The sequence below is a fragment of the Megalobrama amblycephala genome, linkage group LG16, assembly GCF_018812025.1.
Source record: "Megalobrama amblycephala isolate DHTTF-2021 linkage group LG16, ASM1881202v1, whole genome shotgun sequence".
NCBI classification, from domain to species: Eukaryota; Metazoa; Chordata; class Actinopteri; order Cypriniformes; family Xenocyprididae; genus Megalobrama; species Megalobrama amblycephala.
In genome coordinates, this window is record NC_063059.1 from 422157 (window position 1) to 445120 (window position 22964).

At 37.8% G+C, this 22964-nt stretch overlaps 1 pseudogene; it reads left to right on the forward strand.

The window, feature by feature from the left end:
• Window positions 1–216: 216 nt before the first annotated feature.
• LOC125249548 lies at window positions 217–16022 on the forward strand (annotated as a pseudogene).
• Window positions 16023–22964: the final 6942 nt, after the last annotated feature.

Consider the following 22964-nt stretch of genomic DNA (forward strand, 5'->3'; position numbering starts at 1 on the left):
ATTCAAATCAATCAGATTTGAGGGACAAGTTTACAGAAAATGTCAAGTTTAGGCTTAAAATCATGAATTGGTGCTTCTACATCAGTGTTATTCATCTATCATTTCCCTCTGATTTGTGGGATTAATTATGGGTAGGGTTATGTTTAAGGGTAGGAATGGGGTTAAGACTAAATTTTCAGACTGGAATGTTCTAGTGTTCTATATGTTGACCCAGGAACACATCTAACTCAGTAGTATCAGGACGTGCTGCCCACAGCGGGCCCACACTGGCATGTTTGCTGGGACTGAAGACAGAAGTGACATTATTCAGCTCAGTTCAGTGTTTGTTCTCATTCAGTGGTGTCAGTGAAGTCAGATCGATAAACACAGTTTTACTCATTATTAAGTGTCTTTAAACCTCAACTGAACAATTGATGCAATAACTGTTTTGTCAGAAATGAGAAGAAGGAAAATACGAACCATGCAGTCTTTGATATCACTAATACATTCTGCTAACTTGGCAAACTGAGCGGTTTCGTCACATCTGGGGGAAATATAAAGCTAAACTGGGTTAGGCTATAGATGCGAATCAAAAATGTGAAAAAGAGTCGAGTCAACTTATTCTATTCTGGGGGTTTTCTTAAGAAATTGTTTGATGATCTAACAGGAAGACATATGAAAAAGCCTGAACTTTCACTTCTCCTTTAACTTAAACAAATATTGGGTAGTCTTGGCCTCATGTGAGCATTTTCAACAAGACAACAAGATTGAACATGAGTATCCAGGTAAGTCAAATTAGATTCCATATTTGATCAGATTTTCATATTGTCTCTACTTTATACAGAACATTTTTTTTTCTGGTTTACTAGTAATAATTGTCCATTCTCTGTCAACTGAACCAGAGGTCCTTGGCTAAAAATGATGATTTTTTCCACTTTATTTTTAATTATTATTATATTATTATTTTTAATTGTTCTGCTGAACGAAATGCATAAAGAAGAAAACCAAAATATTAAATGCCATGGATAAATATTTAGTCAGCTGTCTCAATTATTATTTTTTTGCTGTCTATAGATTGTAATTTGCACACACAGCATATGAAACATGATGGATGATGATGCAGAATTAGCTGTTGTTGGCATTGGATGCCATTTTCCTGGAGGTAATTGTTAACAATTTATGGTGTTTCATTATTTGTTCATGTTATGATTTTGACCTAAATTGTATTTACGCTGTATTTTCTCATCCATTTTAGGTGAGGGACTTGAAAACTTATGGCAAGTCCTCCTTCATGGAGAGAACTGTACAGTTCAGATACCAAACGACAGGATGGATCTCTCTCAATGGTACGATCCGGATGAGAGAAAGGCAGGAAAGACATATACAGCAAAGGCAGCACTCATCAATGGGTAAGACTTTAATTCATTTGGCCTCATTAAAAGAACTTGTGATGTTTGTTAAGTTCAAAAATGGTCAAAATAATAATGCATGAGCATTTATCAATCTGTCTCTGACCCTCTGAAATGTGACATTAAAAAGCATATAAATCATTTAATTTTCTAAAGTGACACTGTCCAACAGCGACACCAGCAGTTAGAAACAAAGTTACAGCGGGACGCAGCATCTGTGCCTCCCTTGAGCCCCTTGAGTTTTAATAAAAACCCCTAAAGCAGGGTTCCTCAAATCCGCCCCCTCAGATCAAACTCACCTACCTGTGATTTCGGTGACGCAAACTCCATGATATCTGCATATAACGTGGGAATTGAAGATCAGATGTATGTTTTTTGTGGAGACATATTTATGTGGCCAAGTGTAAATGAAATTGTTTTGATAAATCAGATAAAAATACATGAAGTGACCAGGTGTAAACAGGCACTGTTTTTATTTATTTATCCCTCAGGAGAAATTTTCTTAGTAACAAGAGAGCAGATCAACTATCAAATAAATAAATAAATCCACATCAACACACATCTCCCATTACACAGCAGTAAATATGACGTTGCCCTTCACCTTACGCCCACACACAATTCATAATTGTTCAATAACTCAATTGATAATGGAATCAGAGAAAATGTGTACCTGTTTAACTTCTCGCTGGTACCCTATATCTCCTGAGGGCATCAACTTACTCCTTATGGAGAACATGGCTTGGGTTTCCAATAACTTTAAGGCTCTGCTTCTTTATTTGAACTCGTTACTGAAAAAAGTAACGGCGTTAGTAACGACGTTTATTTATAACGCCGTTATTCTTGTTTGAATTTAATTTAACCATCACTGGCTATAAAGCAATATCTCATGGAGGATTTTTCCTTTGTGTTTTACATAATGACCACTAGGAAAAAACTTCCCAATTTGGTCAACTCAATCTCTAACTTTATAGCTCTAGGCACATGTTTTCTTGATCAGTTTTCCTGAAGAGAAATACTATCAGTTGAAAATGAAAGTAAAAGAGTTCATTGTGTCTTACTGTGAAATGAGAGTTCTGTGTTTTTATTAAAATCAACACATTAAAGTCCCCAGAAACTCTCGATAGTCAATTATTTTATCCCTTAAAACTCATCTTTGCTCTCTCGTGCCCGATCTCTAAAATGGCATATTTTTAAAAAAATTCAAGTGAAAAAAATTTCTTTTAGCCTTAAAATGTATGTAACTCTACAAGGGTGAAAGTTTGGTTTGGGAAGTGGGGGGGACATAAAATGTGGGGAAATGTTTTTGATTTGATCCTTGCCTCATTTAATATACACGGATCAATGAATATGCAAATTAGGCCCGCCTCCACTCGCTTGCACCAGCTCCGAATCTACTGTTGCTATAGTGACGAGCAGTTTGTTGTTTGTGTTGTGGATATTTAAGAAAAAAATCAACACATTAAAGCTTCAATTATTTTATCCCTTAAAACTCATCTTTGCTTCATATTTTAAAAAAAAAAATCAAGCTTCATATATTCAGTTTAACAGCTGTGCAACTGAACTGCTCATATTTTCTGACGCTTCAATTGTGTTTTAAATTATGAATTGGTAAAACGGTCTGAATCCATTTGCATTAGTTTGGACTGCTCTCTCACTGAATCACCTGAAGATTTCTTAGTGAAACAGACAGTATCGAGAATATGCATGAATCACGGTCACACGCTCAGAGCAATATTGTTTTATAGTATTTAAGTATTTCGAAGGACAAAAACATGAACTTTATTGGCTTTACTTCAAGTCAGCTGTCACTTTGGCATGAGCCGCTATGCGCTCGCACACTTGGCACAGCCCTTGCGACGGTTCTGTCATTCATTAATATGAATTAATATAGATAGCCTTTTGCTTGAGTATGTTATCAAACAGCTAATAATGTGCTGCTAATGTTACACACACCGTTCCTGTTCTTCATCTCAGAGTCAGATGGCCTTCTAACAATCAGTATCCTTACAGACGCTTTGAACACTCAGAACGTCAGTGGAGAAAGGCTTATAGTTCATCATAACATCGTAATAGACTCGCTATATTGATAAATCTACACAATTTTTCATATCAACAGAACATACTGTGATAACCTAGCTTCTCTCGAGACTTCCCTGCTTCAGAGCAGTCATAGTTAATGATATGCTAAAGCCTGCAGCACGTTGTTGTGATTGGTTGCAAGCAGGGGCGTAGATTTCATCTGACAGTAGGGGGGGCAATAAACATAAAATTTCTCAAGAGCAATTTTTGAAGGGGACACAAATAATACAGCCAAAAATTTACTTATAAAGGATACATGTAATGTTACACAGAAGAAACCCTTACTACTATTATTAGTGCAGCATTGAGACTGTGCCATTATGCTCAATGTTTCTCTTTGGTTCAATGAAAAAAACTGACTAAATTGACCAAAATATTCTTCTTCAAAATCATTTATTTATTGGAATATTTCTGAAGTTGTTTACTACCAAGTCACAAAAATACGATGAATACACATTGAGCAAAACCCAACACTCAACAGTATTGTAAACAAGCTAGCAAACAATCTAGGTAACATTATAATCGCTAAAATAGCGGACTTACTGGGAAAAAAATCATCAGTTATCTTTTTTTCTTTTCTTTTGTTATGACTAGTGATGGGACTGTTGATACAGAGGCTCGACGCACTATCGTATTGCGACTGTACCGATGCATGTATCGAAATGACAATACCACTTCGAACGTTGCGCAGTATCGGAAAATCGAGACAGCTGGTTTGAAAAAAAATGGCGCTTCAGTTGCATAAAGGAAAATGCATTTAATCATGTTTTATTGCTGGGGTCTCAGAGACCCTGAACAGAACGGTTAAACAGCTCACCCAAAACATTTTTTTAACTACTATTGTCAGTTATGATCACATCATTGTATATTTTATATTATTGATCAAAATGTGAATCTGTTGACCAGGTTACACATGACACGAGTGGTGGTCTCATTGTCACAAATTAATTTAGATGAAATTAGTTTATATTAGATAGAACTGATTCACGACAACAGTGATTCATGTCACAGACTTCCAAAGCTTTGGTCAAGTGCTTTTTCAAACCGTATCTGCTCCGATATGGATTAAGATATAGTGGAGAAACCAGTCTGACCACCAGATGTCGCTAATGGACACTGTGTTAAAAGCTTTGTGTAATGAACCGTTTTTTCGGCACAATTTGATGGAAGCCTCAAAAGCTTCAGAAAGCCTTGGTTTCCCATTACTATGTAACAAGTGGAATTAGGTACTGCTCTCTCACTCGCTGATGAGTGGGCAGTATATAGATGGAGCGCGAACTGTGAGCATCGCATGTGTGCATGATTTATCTCTGTTGCTCTTTGTCGCTTATTTCTTTTGTTTTGTTCAGTAACGCAGTTGTCAGTGAAGTGTTGCAAACTGCCCCATGTGTTCGTGGGAACGGCGCTGATAATAAACCCCATGTGAAACGTCAGATAGCCTACTTGAGTTTTGCTTGCACTTGGCTGCAACCATTTGGTCCAGCTATCCGATCTCTCTCTATATATAAAGCGTTACAACTAGTTATGACTAATTACTCAGCACCGTCAGCATTAAAGAGAAAATAATCACTTCATCCGATGTTTTTGAATAAAATAGCCTTTGTTAGCCTACTTACTGGAACTCCTCTCAACTACTGTCTGAAGAACTGTGTTGTGTTCTCTCCCGCCGGCGCCGCCGGACTCATTTATTTACAATACTTAGCGTGGTTTTAAATTATATTTTTGGGGGGTCCTGACCCCCCTGTACCCCCCGCGATTTACGCCCCTGGTTACAATGTAGTCTGTGACGTCACAAACACCACCGATTTCAAACCGTGGGTTTTTGGTTTACTTAAGTTTCAAACATAAAATACTCAGCAATGGTGCTGACTCATGAATTTGCACATGGTTTGTCTTAAAGCATATTAAAAACACTATATAGGCATATGAACAACATTAAAGGTGCCCTCGAATGAAAAATTGAATTTATCTTGGCATAGTTGAATAACAAGAGTTCAGTACATGGAAATGACATACAGTGAGTCTCAAACTCCATTGTTTCCTCCTTCTTATATAAATCTCATTTGTTTAAAAGACCTCCGAAGAACAGGCAAATCTCAACATAACACCGACTGTTACGTAACAGTCGGGATCATTAATATGTACGCCCCCAATATTTGCATATGCCAGCTCATGTTCAAGGCATTACACAAGGGCAGCCAGTATTAACGTCTGGATCTGTGCACAGCTGAATCATCAGACAAGGTAAGCAAGCAAGAACAATAGCGAAAAATGGCAGATGGAGCAATAATAACTGACATGATCCATGATATCATGATATTATTAGTGATATTTGTAAATTGTCTTTCTAAATGTTTCGTTAGCATGTTGCTAATGTACTGTTAAATGTTGTTAAAGCTTACCATCGTTTATTACTGTGCTTCACGGAGACAAGAGCCGTCACTATTTTCATTTTTAAACACTTGCAGTCTGTATAATTCATAAACACAACTTCATTCTTTATAAATCTCTCCAACAGAGTAGCATTAGCCGTTAGCCACAGAGCCCAGCCTCAAACTCATGTAGAATCAAACGTTAACATCCAAAATAAATACTTTACTCACACAATTCGAAGCATGCATACAGCATGCATGACGAACATCTTGTAAAGATCCATTTGAGGGTTATATTAGCTGTGTGAACTTTGTAAATGTGCTGTAATATAGTCAAGTGTGTGGCAGGGAACACGCGATTTAAAGGGGCGGCGTCAAGTGTAAATCAGTGCATTGTTAATGATGCCCCAAAATAGGCAGTTAAAAAAATTAATAAAAAAAAAAAACTATGGGGTATTTTGAGCTGAAACTTCACAGACACATTCAGGAGACACCTTAGACTTATATTACATCTTGTGAAAAGGCATTCTTGGGCACCTTTAACATAGCGTAAATAGCCGCTAACTTAGTGACATTAGCTGACATGCTTGTGAAGCGTTGTGGCACTGTGACGCCGGAGTTGTGTTTAACGCACCAACAGCAAAGCTAACTCACCCCAGCAACCCTTGCTTTTCATTCATCCATCCATCCATTCTCCAATTGTGATGAACACATGGTGTTAACACAAAGAATTACTGAAGGAAAGAGGAACAACAAGAACAGAAAAATGAGAAGAGACAAGCAGAAACACAACTGACAACTGACTACACACCCTTAGATTAAATCAACTGCAAATAAAAGAAAACATGAAATCTCTCAAGATCTCAGCAGAGGGTGATTAAAGAACTCCTAAAACAGCATTACCATCATCACTTATTACTGACCAGTTTAACTTTATTTCTTTCGTACATCTAAAAAGTTCTTAAGAAGGTTCTTAAGGTTTAACTCTAGACAATGTAATAATATTCACATGGAAATTTACGTGTCACCATTATGGTGGTCAGTGTTTGCCTTTAGTTGGAGACTTCACTTGATCCACACATTTGTTGCAATAAAGGAAGCTGAGATTAAATGTGGTCATGTGGTGTTGACTACGTATTGATGATGACAAAAGATCATCATGAAAGTAGCTTGATTCACCAATCTCTTCTAAATTCTAATCAGTGATATTAAATGTGTTGTGTCATTAATATTTTGCATTACCAACCCTCTGATAACACACCATGAGATCCAGCAGTTGCAGCAATCAGTTATTCTGAAAAATATAAAAAACATGTTGAGCACAAAAAGCTTTAATCTACTGTATAATTGAAACAAACATCAACAATCAGCACATGAAACTCAAGAATGGTGACAATCAGATAAAAGCAATGCATGCTGGGTGCCACCATAGTACAAAACTCAAAAAGTTACTGCACTGGAAAAACACCTTATGGACACTTCCATTGAACACTTGTCACTGAATGATATTTAAGTTTTGTTTGAAGCAGCTGGTAGTAATTTAAGAGATAATTCAGTCAAATAAGATTATGTTAATTTTTACTAATGCTGTTCCAAACCTGTATGGCTTTCATGCTATTTTGCTTAAAGTCGCCATGAAATCAAAATTGACAATTCTTATTTTTTTATGGAACATTGTAGTATTTATTATAAATGATTTATCTGTGCACTTCATGTTTTTTATTCACGTGCCCTCGTAATCTTTAATCAAAAACATTAACCTTCCCTCCCCCTCAAAATGATTTATCATCTCTTCCTGTCACATGCTATGACTCGAGGGCGGAGCTATCTGGAACTGCCAGCAGATCCAGTGATGTCAGTCACATAAGGGGTAAATGCTGTCGCTGGGTTATGCGGACGAAATGATGAAGCTGATGCTTCAGCATAGAGATCAATGCATTAACCACAGCTAATGCCAGTCATGGGGTCTACAGTACCCTAAACATTGAAAGGATATTACGAAAACATTACTCTTTAGACATGGCAAACAATTTTTTTTCATGAATGACTTAACCTGATGGAGGACATACTCGCAACCCCAGCATTTTTAAATTCATTCCTATGGAAGTTGGGTGTCAAGCTTAACTTACGTGCGAGCATGAGGCTCAACTTCCATAGGAATGAACCGGAAATGCTCACTCTTCTCCACTCACTCTGCACCAGCGTACATGCACCATCAGTCAGTCAGTGTCTATCGCACACATTCTCTTGCTGTTTAGTGCCAGTGACCATCCTCATCCTTGTCATCCTCAATAAATAAAGTTCTTAATGTGGTGGTGCTCGCAGTTAGTCCAGTGGAGAGAAATCCCCCACAACTGACTGCAAACTGACATCCAGATCTGCCTCCATTTTGTTAGCAACACCCAAATTCCAACGATCCAATCAATTCCCGAAGGACGGAATCAAGTCCCACCCTCTCATTTCAGATGCTGTTTCACTCGGATAGACGTCACAGATGAGAATAAAAGACAATCGCATCTTCCACTTCATGACGACTTTAATGTGGGTTTTTTTCACCTTACAGTGAAAGTCAATGAGGTTCAATGTTGTTTGGAGCCCACTGACTTTCAAAGTATCATCTTTCGTGTTCCACTGAAGAAAATAAGTCATACAGGTTTGGAATTACGTCACATGAGGATGAGTGATGATGATATTGTCCTTTTTGGGTGAACTAACCCTGTAGTATATGAACTCCAAAAGCAATAACCCCATCATTTACTTTATATTCTCTGTAGCTTGAATGAGTTTGACCACAAGTTCTTCGGCATCACTAATGCTGAAACAATCACCATGGACCCTCAGCACAAACTTCTGTTGCAGTGCACCTACAGGGCCCTAGAGGATGCTGGGATACCAATGGAAAAGGCCAGTGGAACGCGAACAGGAGTATTTTTGGGTAATATATAAGCTATGTATAAGATAAATAAAGTAACTTTTAGTGTCTTAAATCCCAGTGCAGCTAGTCCTGGTCCCAGTATATGCACTAACTGCATGGGAAGTACCTTCGGAACAACCTCTGGTTAAGATGCGTTGCTAAATAGCACATTAATTTTCTCAGTAATTCCCCAGTTCACAAGAGGGAACTAACTTGTCCTGACCTCAGTATGTGCACTTGTGCTTTAATTCCTTTCTGTCACCGCACAAATAACATACAAGGGCTGGTAACTGAAATGTCGCTTGTCCGAGCAACTATTGTTGTCTTGAGCAAGGCACTTAACCTCAGGTTGGACTGTAATAGGTATACAGTAAGTGGCTATGGATAAAAGCATATCGCCAGCTAACATATCTAACATGTTTTTTGTTTGCTTGTTTTTCAGGCCTGAATGAACAGGGACTTTGAGTTGAAAAATATGAGGAATAATCCAAAATACATAGACCACACCACTGGCACTGGTTGCGCTACGAGCATAGCTGCCAACCGCATCTCATACATATTTAACTTCACTGGCCCCTCGCTGTCCATTGATTCTGCCTGCTCCTCATCCCTCGTTGCCCTTCACTTAGCTTGTCAAGCCATAAAACAAGGTAGTCCTTCAAAAATATGTTATGTAAACCCTGTGGATCCAACTGTTTTTGCACATTAAGTTGTATAATTATCTGTATTCCACTCAACAGGAGATTGTGAAATGGCCTTGTGTGGTGGTGTGACCTGTATATTGGAGCCGACCCTTTATGTGACTCTCTCCAAGGCAAAATTAATCTCCCCTGATGGAACGAGTAAACCTTTCAGCAGCAAAGCAGACGGATATGGTAGAGGTGAAGGATGTGGGGTTGTTCTATTAAAGCCCCTGAAAAAAGTAAATAAAAAGAATGTCTCATTTAAACACAGCACTACGACAGCAATGTACCTAATGATAAACTACTGCAAGAAACATCCATATGTTTTCTGTATTTTGACAGGCTTTAGAAGACCACGATCATATTTGGGGTATCATCAGCAAAACTGCAGGTAAATCAAGATGGCCACACTGTTAGTCCAATCACCAAACCATCCATGGTACAGCAGGAGGAGCTGCTTAGAAAAATCTACTCAACAGAGACTGACCTGACTAGTGTCCAGTACATTGAAGCTCATGGGACTGGGACTGCAATTGGAGATCCAATAGAGGCAGGCAGCATCTCAAAAGTCATTGCCAAAGCAAGACCTCAAAAGTCAGGGCCACTCATCATTGGTTCTGTTAAAGGCAATATTGGACACACAGAATCTGCCGCAGGTGTTGCAGGGCTCATAAAGGTTCTTTTGATGATGCAGCATGAAACCATTGTGCCCTCATTGTTCTACTCCACGGAAAACTCCAGCATAGACGCTGAATCTCTCAATATGAAAATCCCCACCACAGCAGAGAAATGGATCAGTGACTGCAGAGCAGGGAGGTCAGCAGGAATCAATAGCTTTGGGTTTGGTGGAACAAATGCACATGCATTTGTCAGACAATGTGTGCAGTCACAAAAGCCAAAAGCTCAGCTGATAAGCAAATCCCATCAGTATTTTGTGGTCTCTGCAGCCTCTGAAAAATCCATGAAAAATATCATTGAAGATACTGCAAAACAGATCAGTGCAGGGAAAATATCAGATCTACAGTCTTTACTGTACACATCCGCATGTAGAAGAAGTCACTTTGAAACACAAATACAGGAAAGTATTTCAAACATCATCATTGGCAGATCTGCAAGAGAAACTGACTGCTGCTGTAGAGAAAAAGCTTGTACCATCAAAGACAGACTCCAAGCTAGTTTTTGTGTTTTGTGGCAATGGTGTTACATATCAGGGTATGTGCAAGCAGCTCCTAAAACAAGAGCCAGTTTTCAGAGAGGAAATTGTGAAAATTGAAACTCTGTTGCAAAGCTATAGAAATTTCAATCTGATGGAGATGCTGGAAAGTGAATCTGAGAAAAGTACAGAGCAGTCTGATCCAAAGATTGTCCAGCCTCTTCTGTTTGCTATTCAGGTTGCTGTTGTCAAACTTCTGAAACACTGGGGCATCAGTCCTGATGCTGTTTTGGGCCACTCTGTTGGAGAAGTCGCTGCAGCTCATTGTTCTGGTTTGCTGTCCCTTGAAGATGCAGTGAAAGTCATCCACTATCGCAGTTCTTTGCAAAGCACTGTGACAGGAGGCAAGATGCTGGTAGTCAGTAATATGGCTGTTTCTGAAGTCTTGAAAATTCTTCCATCTTATTCAGGAAGGGTTTGCCTGGCTGCCTATAACAGCCCTCAGTCATGCACCCTCTCAGGAGATGCAGATGACATTGACAGGTTGCATCAGAACTTGAGCAACTCAGCCAGTGGAAAAGATTTGTTCCTTCGCATTTTAGATGTACCTGCAGCATACCACAGTCACAAGATGGATCCCATTTTATCCAAAGTGAAAGAAAGTATAGGCTCATTGCAGGGACATACTTTGGAGACAGAACTGTTCTCAACAGTGACAGGTGATAGTTTGTGTTCCTCAGATTTTATTACTGGTGAATATTGGTCAAGAAATATCAGAGAGCCAGTTGAATTTGAACAAGCTGTAAAGTCTGCAGCTAAGAACAAAAGGAATGTGATATTTGTTGAAATTGGTCCAAGAAGGTCTTTGCAGATGTACATCACTGAGACTCTGGGAAATGACTTCACTGTGATTCCCTCAGTGCAGCCTGATAAAGATCACGAGACAATGCTTGTAGCTGTTTCCAAACTGTTTGAGCTTGGGATCAAAGTGGACTGGGAAATGTTCTACAAAGGTTTTGAGACTGAACCAATTCCCTACCCACGATACCAGTTTGATGATGTGAAGAGAGATGTCTTTGCTTTAAATTCGCTGTTGATCAGTCCCACTGGCAACCATCCAGTAGTTACACAAATGGGTACAGACAGTTCAGTGTTCAGCTGTGATTTATCCTCTGAATCAGTGGCCTTCCTGAAGGACCACAAGCACAGTGGGGTTGCCATCGTTCCTGGGGCATTTTATGCAGAGTTGGGTTTAGCAGCTTACATGGCATATGCAAAACCTAAGGTTCCACTAAGTTCTCTGCAGCTCAGCATAACATTCCAGAGTCCATTTGTTTTCACCCAGAATGCCCCAGATTTAACAGTACAGCTGGATCATTCAGACCATTTGGCAGATAATACATGCAACTTCAAAATACAGTCTACTTCTGCAGTCTATGCATTTGGCACAGTAAAAGCAAAACCAGGTAGAAGTCCTGAAGAACAGTTCATTTCATTAGACTGCATTTTCAAAAGATGCACAATCCTCATGACTACTGAAGAATGCTACAAACTACTAAGTCAAGGAGGATTTGAGTATGGGTCCAGTCCTCAGAAATGAATGCAGATATTTATTGTGGGGAAGAATTTAGAGAGGCTATATCTGTTGTGAAGGTCCCAAAGGAATTACTGCCTCAGTTACATGACTATCACCTTCACCCTGTGGTCTTGGATTACATCATGCATCTTATTCCTGGGGCTGTAAAGGGTGTATCAATAAGACCTCAATATCCTGTGGAAATAGGAAGCCTGGCTGTATTTGAACCATTGCAAGAGGAGATGGTTGTATATGTGAGATTAGTACATGTGGGGGAAGATGATTTTGACATTTGTGGCTGCTTAGCCAACAAACAGGGTAGGGTGTTAGTTGAACTGATGCATGGGAAGATCAGAATACTAGGAAGTCGTTCCCAAGTGGTCAAGGAGTACTTCTTCCACAACAATTTCAGTATCATCTCTGAAGTTGCCACATTTGATACACCGATTACGGCACTGGTCTTTTCTGACCAGGTAGGAATTTATAACGCTTTGCAACAGTACTTGGACCCAACATCTAGATATGTGTCTTCTTCAAACAGTAACATACTGTTAAAAGATGGAATTGAACTTCTTTTGTCAAAACTGAACATTTCAAGTGTAAAGAAAAACTTCAGGGAAATTTTGTTCATGTGGGGTGATGCAGACCTAACCTCTCTCAAATCAGAGAAGGTCTTGGACAGCATGGCGGGGTGTTGTGAGATATTCCGAAAGCTTGTCAGATATCTCAAGGCACTTAATTTCCCGGGTGATATCAGAGTAATAACCTTTAGGTGCTCTGAGAGCTTAGTGGACCACATAAACCCTGGGTTTGTTCTGTCAGGCATGGTAAGAGCATTGTGCAGCTGAATTGCCAGAACTTTCCTTCCAGCTGATTGACATGGGCTCTGCCACTTTTGAAAACGTCAAAGCTTTGGTTCAGGTCCTCAGATCATACCCCTCTAACAAATATCCAGAGCTGGTAGTGAAGGAGGGCGAAATTTACACACCCCAAATCACCCACACACCTTTGCCAACCATTGGCAATCTCTTCAAGAAACCTCCATATGTTGGATGAAGTAGTCTTCAATTTGCAAACATCTGACCCATATATAATGACAAATGTGTCAGTGACTCAAATGGATAATTCCATTGAACTGATTCAAGGAAAAAATATTGAGCTTCATCTCAGTAAAATATGTGTCCATTCATCAGATTACTTCCCAATCAGCATTTCTGACCTGAATTATGGTAAGACACTGTACTGGAACAAGCACACAAATGAAAACCATAAGCTCTTAGCCCTTGACTTCAGTGGCACTGTCACAGCTGTGGGTAAAGATGTCAGCAAATTTAAAGTTGGTGATCACGTTGTGTCTTGTTACCCTGTGGCTGCCACCACTAAAGTAGTTCTTCCAGCTGCTGTTTGCTACAAAGCAAAAAAGCTTTCATTCCTGAATGAAATCCCTTGTGTCTCTTATATGGTACTGGCTTGGGAGATCTTGCATGAGGCCTTACCCAAAGCTAAACAGAAACGGAAATTGGGCATTTTCTCCACTGTTCCTGACTCAGCTTTGATGAATGTGTTAATTGCTATTGCAAACAGATCAGGTTGGAATGTCAGAGTGAGCACACAGGCTGATCAGCTGTCTTGTGATTTCAGTGATGTTGTAGGAGCTGTTCTTCTACCTCCTTACAATGTAAAAACAGCTGAAATAGCTAGCAGTGTCAGAGGCATCAAAGACATTGTTCTTGTCTATTGACAACCAGACAGAATTTCCATTCAATACTACAACATTCCGAGGTACAAATAAGGAAGTCCACTTCCATGCCCTCTTCATGTCCCAGATAATGCAAAACGGGTACCTGCAAACGCAAATGCCACGCATCTACCGTTGGCTGAAATCCATGCAATTTGGACAGAAAGTCCTTGTCTTTGGACGCAACAGCTGTTCAAAGAGTGAAATCTCAAGTCACTGATCTTCCATCTGTAAAAGTATCTGAATCATACTTTAGATGCCAGAATCCTACCCATTATCATCCTGAACAGTGAAGACAAGAACCAGCTGTCTGACATTCCAGTGATGGCCCAAACACAGTCTATTCAAGACAAATGCTGTCTATATTGTCACAGGTGGTCTAACAGGGTTGGGCTTCGAGACAGTAAAGTTCATTGCTCAGAAAGGAGGAGGAAACATTGTCATTCTGTCTAGAAGAAAACCAGACCCTCAGATGCAACAAGAGATAGGTCCTGGTCAGTAGCCATTGGGGTTCTGTCATTAAGTCTCTGCCATGTGATGTTTCTGTATCTGAGCAAGTGGACCAGACAATTGTTCATATTGGAAAACTATTTCCATCCAGTCCCATCAAAGGGGTATTTCACAGTGCGGTTGTCCTGCATGATGCGTTGATTGAACATCTTGACATATCTCTTTATGAGAAAGTTATGAGGCCAAAAGTAAATGGAGTGATTAACCTTCACCGTGCTACCATACAGTGCAATCTGGATTACTTTGTGTGCTATTCCTCCATCGCTGCCTTTGTTGGCAATGCCTCACAAACTAATTATGCTGCGGCTAATACATTCATGGACACTTTCTGTCAGTACCGCAGAAACATTGGGCTTTCTGGACAGTCCATTAATTGGGGGGCTTTGAATCTTGGTCTTTTGTTGAACAAAGTCCATGTCCAAAGATTTCTGGAGTCAAAGGGAATCATGCTTTTGGAGATTCCAGAAATCCATGAAAGTCTTGAGCAGTGCCTCTTGATCAACAAACCTCAACAGGCTGTATGCAAATTCAACTTTAAAAACAACTGGTTTAAAATTCTCAGTCAGAACAAATCACTAAAGTTGCGGTTGTACAAATTAGGAGAGGAAATCACGATTAAAACTGGAGTGAACATGTCTAGACCTGAGCATCCCACAACTCCATCCTCACCACATGATTATCTGAGGTTCGCGATTAGCGAAACGACTGGTATTGAGGTGGACGAGCTGAATGATGATACTCATCTGTTTCAGTTTAGGCATTGACTCAATGTTAGCCATGACTCTGCAGAATCTCATCTTCAATGATAGAGGTGTGAATGTCCCTCTAGTGACTGTGCTGGATCCAAATACCACACTGGCAACTTTAATTAAAATCCTGGAGGAGAACTGTTTAGACAGAAATCAGAGTGAAGATGAAAGCAATTCCACATACTTTTGAGTTGTAATTTGAATTTCTCTAAATCAATCTTGTTGTAGTCTCAAACCAAGGACAGAACAAATTGAGGTTCTGCAGACTGTGGACTTAACATTGTTTATCATTGTTTTAATTTAGGTTTTGATCTTGAGATCACGCTAGGTTTAAACACATTCACTTCAGTTTGTAATACTGTAATTCATACTGAGATGCTGATGATGATTATGATGATGATTATTTTGTCAGAGGTAACAGCAAATATTAAATGAAATCATTAAAGTATGAAATTAAATTTAATTAATGAATAGATCCAAACAATAATATCAGTAAGATTTACAGTAATTTAAAAATACATTATGTTTTGTATGCTGGATGATGTTTAAAATACTGTCTACAATCACAATTGTAAAGATGTGTTAATGGATTAATCACTTTGTGTAAAGATTGAGACTTTCTGTAGTAAATACAAGTATCATGATATTTTACAAAGCAAATGTTGAATCAGTAGCACAACATGAGAAGTCAATATGATATGATCATTTATTAGTAAAACTACAATGAAAGAAGTAACTGAGTAATAAACAGTAAAGTACTGTTATGATTAGATGTGACTGTAATAGTATATGATATATGGGTATATATACAGAAACCTTATTACCCAAGGCAAATATCTGAGAAATAAATAAATGTAATGTAGAACGTCATCTCTTTTTATTTACATTTTCATTATATTCAAGATTTATATTTATTACATAGCTCTCTGTATACCTAGTTCTGATTAGGCATTCTGATTTCAGATATTTTTATACATTGATGCTAAACTATATAATTGTCTGCTGTTGTAGGCAAATGATTTCTGTCATGTTTCCCATCACATTTTTGCTTCTTGATCAGTTGTCATGGCTACACTGTAAAAAAAAAAAATGTCTGTGATATTAACTGTGAAATTCTGTAAAATCATGATATCAAAATTTTGTAAATAGAAAAACAATGAAATTTTGTTAAATTTACAGCAATAGTTTGAAAATACTAAAAATACTGTTGTAAAATTCTGAACCAAACAAAACATTTTACAGTAATAATGTTAAAATAATCATAATTATTTGCAGAATTTACAAAATACAGAGAAAACAGTAATACAGATAGCAATACAATGCAGTTAAAATTACAACATGACAGTGTTTCATGCAGATTTTCAATAGCACAGCAACATCGCCAGAGATAAAATCCTGGTGTTAAGGACTCTTAGAGTAAAGAGTTAAAGTTCTGCTGTTGAATTTCAATGGATTAACACAGTAAACAGCTATGGAGCTAGAAATATGACTAAATGATCTGAATTTGAATTGTGTAAATTTGAATTATTGACAAGTGTCATTTAACAGAATTGAATATTAAGTGCCATTTTATATAGATTTGAAATTGAATTTTTTTATGGCCTAATTTTCTACGTATTTTCAAACAGCATATTTTTTGTTCTGAATTCTAAGACTGCAAATATTCACTTCTTAAAAATACAGCTTCAAGTTTTCAACATGAATAACAAATTCAATATTCTAAAATTCAAAACGCAGAAAATCAGATTGTACTGAAAGTAGGTCAGAGGTCCAACTTCCGGGTTCCACAGGGAAGAGTAGAGGATCTCGGAAAAGTCAAACGTTGCATTTTGGCCAATTACAGAGCAGCAATAATTCTCAGCATGCCAGACATTTATCTCTGGGGGTCTCTGCTGTGCCTATTCGTTTTATATAAATGCATGCTTAACATTCACACATAACTCTATAATGACTATATTTCTGCTGTATTCTGTTATCGAAGTTTGATGTTAGGCTATTTCACTTGCTCATATTTTCAGCTCAAGAACATCACAAATGATCATTCAGATATGTGTAACATAGCAGGTGTGATTACATGATTTATTTCCGCTCAATATCATGCAAATTGTAGGCTTATTAAGGCATTTAAAGGCTAATTCACATTACAAACTCAAAGAAATACAGAAACACGCTGCAAAAGTTCACAACACAACCAAATACAGAAATACACTATGCTGCAATGATCTTGATGATGATGATAATTATAGGCAACTTTTATTTCCTAGCGCATCACCACATAACCGTCGCGTTGAAATAAGATGTTATAGCTAACGCCTCATTAAAAAACACAACTTGTTTAACACTAAATATATTCTGTTTTTTCCTACTACGTATGGGCCACAAAAGAAATATTAAGAACATAAATGAAGGTTATATACCTTTATCAGAGCATGTTGAAGCTCTCATCACTCAGTTTTTAGTTTCACTTTCTGCAGTGAATAATTGACTGGGATTTGAGACTTCTTCACCAGCATAACTCTAGCGCAAAGTACAGTCCTAGCGCCTTCATGGTTTAAAACATAAACAATTCCAATATTGTGTCGTGACATTTGTCTTTGTCAACAATTGCTCGCAAAATGATGGACAGTGATTCACATTTCATATCCCGTGATAATAAAAATCAAATAAATTATTAAATAAATTATTATTTATTACTAATAATTTATTATTAATAATATATTTTCACACAAGACCCCCTGAAAATTGTAAAAGCCCGGTTGTTTGTCCTGGCTCCAGAACTGGCACCGAAAATGTTTTATGGGGACACCAACAAGTGACGAACCTGTCTGAGACCGCTTATTTTTCAGTGTTTACTCTTCAGTGGTGTAGCAATGACCTGAAAGGTGAGTTTTTGTTGGTGTTGTTTATTTGAACACCCTGGTCGTATGTGGATTGTAAGTGTTTGCAGCGTGTTTCTGTATTTGCATGTGTTGTGGACTTTTGCAGCGCATGTGTTGTCAAACTGATGAAGATGTTTTCTTAATTTGCTGGTGTTTGTTTCTATTTGCATGTGTTTTCTTAATTTGCAGCGCGCTGAGCTCTCTCAGTCTATGTAAAGTGCAAATATGAAAATAAATGAAAATCCGAAAATAAAACGGCCAATAGGTGGCGGTAAATCTTAATATGCGAGTCATTCATTCAGTCATTCAAAACGCAGATTCATTCAGGAATCACCGTTGCTTGGAGATGCGCCACAGCTCTGGTGCGGCTTTGTTTGAAAGTAATTTCACGAAATAGAGTTAAAACGGACAGTATTGTGGCTAATGTTAAGTCACTTAATATCAACTTGTTTAGTGACTTCAATAAGATCAGTAAGGATCACATTTGCAATCATGCCAATGCTCTGAGAAACAGTCTACTCGTGTGATATTACTGAACTTAGCTACATTAGGCTTGATGGATCACTTGCCCCCCGTGACTGCAGCACTGCCCCCACCATCGTTTTGATTTTTTTATAGTAATAAAAATCATTTAGTTCAGTTAGAGAACAGATACCGTTAAAACTGAACACGTCTGCTAAATTCAATGAACAGGACGAGAGTCGCAGCACGGATCAGCAGCAGGAGTCAGATTTCACCCATTTCGCCTCACTTTTCTGAATGACAAGACGATGGATGAAGATTTGGTTGAAAAGCGAAATGTAAACGTGCGTATTTAAGCGAGTTTGTCATTGTACTGTTTTGTTGTTGTGTTTTTCATTAAGAATAATAATGAACCTACCCACCATTCAAGCAATTGCCTCCTCTGAATTGCTGCTACTTCAAAAGGGAAAGTAATATGTGCACAGGCATTCATTTCATAAAGGTGTGTTTTAATTAATTTTGGAGGCATTTTTTCCCCAAGCCCCTGTTAATTTCCGACCTTGCTTATGATAATCGAAATGTAGTATTTCCAGTTAATTTGGCAGAAAAAATCATCAGCATGATACGGTCAGGTAAGTGCATCATACCCGTTTCACCTTGTAAAACGTCTTTGAAGTTTAGTCCGTCGCGCACGTCTTTTGCACTTGCTTTGATGACTGAAGTCTTTGAATGAAGGCATGAAAAGCAGCCGATTGCAGTATGAAACATAACTGTTGTTCAGTGAAGATGCATTTGAGGAGTTGTACTTTTTCATTCCGATTGTATTACAGATCTGTTCATGAGAATCGATCGGGTCACTTGCACTGATGCACCTAAATATTTTTTCACACTCAGTTATTTTCACTCACAGATGCGAGCGAAATGGTTGCAGTGTAGAGGCCTGTTTTATTTGACTCACACTGCGGAGCATATGAGGATAGAAAACACAGAAAGAAGGTGTTTTATCTGATTTACAACATGTGTTTTATAACATCATATTGTTTTGGAATGATATTTATGTGATGTGTGCTCCTTGACATTTTCCCAGAGACATTTTCTTAGACTTGTGATGTGGAGCAGACGAGGAGGTGCTTTTATTGTTGTCGTTGTTATTTTACTTTATTTACAATACGTATTTTGTAACATCATATTCTCAAATCAAACTATTGTAAACTGCCCAAATTTAAAATGGTAATATCAGTAATTTGTTCTTGCATGTCTCATGACCAAATATGATATCATGAAACCTGAACGTTGAATTTTGATTATGTTGAGGTGTTGCTATATTGGATTTGAGTGCTGTTTTCATCTATTTAGATTGACAAAAACTCTTTTAAATATACTCAATCTCTCTATATTGAGTTCAGTTGTTCATCATTCAAAGTGATTTTGTGACTTTACAAGACTTGGAATATGGCATATGAGTTTCACAAACTACTTTTATTTTTATGGGTGCTATTTTAAGGATTTGTGTTCAGCAAAAGTAAGTCGTATTGGTTTGGAATTCCATTCGAGTAAATTATTCCTACTGATGGATCATGCTGGCTTAATAGGAAAATCAAAAGGGGATGATGTGATTGAAGAGTATAAAGCCATCAATACATTGTCAAGTGGGATGAGAAGAGCTCTTGTTAGCATAGGACACCTAACAGAGAGAATGGGTAAGCCACATTTCCATATTTAAGATTGTTTGTGGCGGAAGGGGAATATGCCACCACCTTGTGGGGGAAATATTCAACATTTAACTAAGGAAGACTGAGTGAGCAACAGGATCTTAGCCTCCACACCCAATGCTTTTCGTCTTTGTACAGCTGTTAGTTGTATGTTGTGCCTATCGTGTTTCATCGTGAATGCTCAAGTTGTGGTGAGGTGGGATTCAGGATTTACTCAATACACGGCAGCCACCTGAAGTGTGTGTGTGTGTGTGTGTGTGTGTGTGTGTGTGTGTGTGTGTGTGTGTGCAGAAAACTCAGGAGGTAAGAGCTGTTGTCTGCAAAACCCGCCCTCCCCAGATCTAACAGGACAGGTAAGACGCATAGGTAAGGAGTGGCCCTTAGTATAAGTGACTCAGAATTAACAGTTTCAGCTTAACTAACAAAAAAATTATTTACTAAATGTATTGTAATTATTTTGTTTTCTTTGTTTTCACAGAAGGAGAGAATCAATTTCATGCTCAATCAATTCAAAATGAAATAAAGTGAAAAAATAAAAATTGTCAGTTTTAGTTCAATCTCAAATAACAAAATAACAATCAGTGCCACTTTTCAACCACACTGAAAAAAATTAAATATATATAAACTTTCAAATAAAGTTCACTTTGAAATCACTTCAAAATTCACTCCAGTTCAGCTCAAAATCTCAAAAACCAATTCAAAAATCCAGGGAAAGAAAGGAAAAAGTTATACTCCGTCCATTCACGAGTTCACCAGTCAAAAAGTTCACGAATGCACACAGAAGAAAGTATCCCTTCTCAGGAAAATTCGGTAACACTTTAGATTACAGCCCAGATAGTACTGAGTAATTACAATTTAAAGCATAACTTCCGCTAATTATAGTGTACCTATAAAGTAAGTAGTGTAAGTATCGGGGAACAATATGTAAAGTCTTGGGAATTCAATTCAATTTTTTTTTATAAAGCACATTTAAAATCAGCCTGAGCTGGCCAAAGTGCTGTACATAGAGTTAAAAGAAAAGGAAAAAGAACAACATAAACACAAAAGAACACATACAAATTACCAAGAATTAAAAGCACAGGAAAAAAGATGTGTTTTTAACATAGATTTAAATTCAGCAAATGTAGGAGCAGTTCTGACTGGTGGTGGCAAGCTATTCCACAGCTATGTATTATAATTTATATAATTGTAATCTAAGTAATAATTTTAGCAGTGTATCAAATTGAAATGAAAGATCAACAGTATAGTAGATATATAAATGGAGTCGGGCCCGAGTGTATTTTATCTGGGATCTTTTGGATATTTAGGAAATAAACCCAAAACCCAAGATCTGAAGACATTGGGAGGAAACCGTACCTCGCTGGGATTCGGTCGAAAACACAGAGTCTCCAGCGGTCCCAGATTGGCTATTACAGGCGCGATCATCATCCCAGACTGAAAGTTAGGAAACACGGACAGTTAAATGAAGAATTACACTCATCTTCACTGCAGTTCAGAGCTTTGACTGAAAATCTGACATTTGTTTTCTTTCTGACCTTCATCACGATCCTTTAACCATCACTGTATTTACATCCCTGAGATCGATATTCAATCATATCTGTCAGTATTTGAAAACGCACATCATATTCTTGTAGGTTACATCACATTTATAATACTTTTGACTGAGATTTCATTTTATTTCGAGATACAGCAGCTTACAGACTCATAAAGGAAGTTTTTAATGTATGTTTCTGAAACAATAATTACACATTTTTGATTGTAAATGTTCGTATATGTATTTACAGGTATGTTCTTTTGAGTCCATATATGTTTGATGTAACTAAATAAATAAATAATAAAAGAACTCCAGATAACCATTATCATCCGTTGTTTGTACTGCTGGTGTAAAGGAATGAGAATGAAACTCTTACTGCATTTTATTAAAGTTTGGTTAGTGCATCATAGTGTCATGACTTTACTCTGAGGGGCTCAATCATTACTAACTCATTATTAACATCAACTAATGCACTGTTAATGCATTATTTTGTAATGACTTCTCTTGAGAGGGCACATCATAACCAATTCACTGTAAACTATTTTACTAAATTCAGCACATGATTTTTTTAAACTTACTATCAAATACACATGTACCAACAAAACTAGTGTTCAGGCCAGTTCAGTGATGATGTGTGGCTTTTCACAAAGTCAGAGAGAGGAGGTACAGTATCATCACGGCCTGCGTCTGGATGGAGACTGGACTGTACTGATCCCAGCAAACGCTCTGACCATGATCCCAGTTTGGTCATTTCTTTGGGAACTGTTCCAGTGAAGTGTTCTGTGTGGGTTTTTATTTTTTATTTAATATAAGATAAATCTTAATAAGTCTTTACTAGATAATCCAACAGGCAAACACAGATCAACACAACACTAGTAACATACGAGACCCAACACCAAACTGAGAAAGACAGGAACTTATACACAGACGATTAACTAAAATGACAGACAGCTGTGATGATTAGTGCAGTGTCCATGGTGACTGATTGTGGCGGGAAAACAGAACAAAGGAGCACATGTGACTACAAACAAAATGAAAGTCCATGTGGTGAGGGTGTGACATGCATAAGTTACAGGAGTTTGAAGGGAAAGACAATATCACAAAACAGATAAAGAACTTTTATAGCATGTAGAAATGCAGAAAACACTAAATAGTGTATTTAGTGTAGATGAGGAGGATCAATTAATTATGTGCTATTCAGTAATGTTTATGACA